Genomic DNA, 846 nt, shown 5'->3' on the forward strand with positions numbered 1-846 from the left:
GCAAGGGAGGGAGGCGCCCCCCCCCCCTTCCTTTCTCCCATGAGAAGGGGAAGGTAGGAGGGGTTAGCCCTCCCCCTTTCCTTCCCTAGGGCCGGCCGACCAGGGAGAGGGGCACACCAGCCCCTGTGGGCTGGTCTGTACCCCCTTGGCACATTAGGCCCATACACCAACCGGGGTGTCCGGAACCCCTTCCGGCGACCCGATGACTACCCAGTGCACTCTGAAACTCTTCCGGTGTCCGAACACCATCGTCCTACATATCAATCTTTACCTCTCGACCATTTCAAGACTCCTCGTCATGTCTGTGATCTCATCTGGGACTCCAAACAAAATTCGGTCACCAAATCATATAACTCATATAACACTATATCGTCAACGAATATTAAGCGTGCGGACCCAACGGGTTCGAGAACTATGTACACATGACCGAGACACCTCTCCGGTCAATAACCAATAGCGGAACCTGGATGCCCATATTGGCTCCTACATATTCTATGGAGATCTTTATTGGTCGAACCGTTATGACAACATACGTAATTCCCTTTGTCCATCGGTATGTTACTTGCCTGAGATTCAATCGTCGGTATCTTCATACCTATTTAAATCTCGTTACCGGCAAGTCCCTTTAATCGTTCCATAATACATCACCTCGTTACTAACCCCTTAGTCATTTGGTTGCAAGCTTATGATGTGTATTGTCGAGAGGGCCCGGAGATACCTCTCTGATACTCGGAGTGACAAATCCTAATCTCGATCTATGCCAACTCAACAAACACCTTCGGAGATACCTGTAGAGCATCTTTATGATCACCCAGTTATGTTGTGACGTTTGATAGCACACAAGGT

This window comes from Triticum dicoccoides, chromosome 5A (genome assembly GCF_002162155.2).
Source record: "Triticum dicoccoides isolate Atlit2015 ecotype Zavitan chromosome 5A, WEW_v2.0, whole genome shotgun sequence".
Lineage (NCBI taxonomy): Eukaryota > Viridiplantae > Streptophyta > Magnoliopsida > Poales > Poaceae > Triticum > Triticum dicoccoides.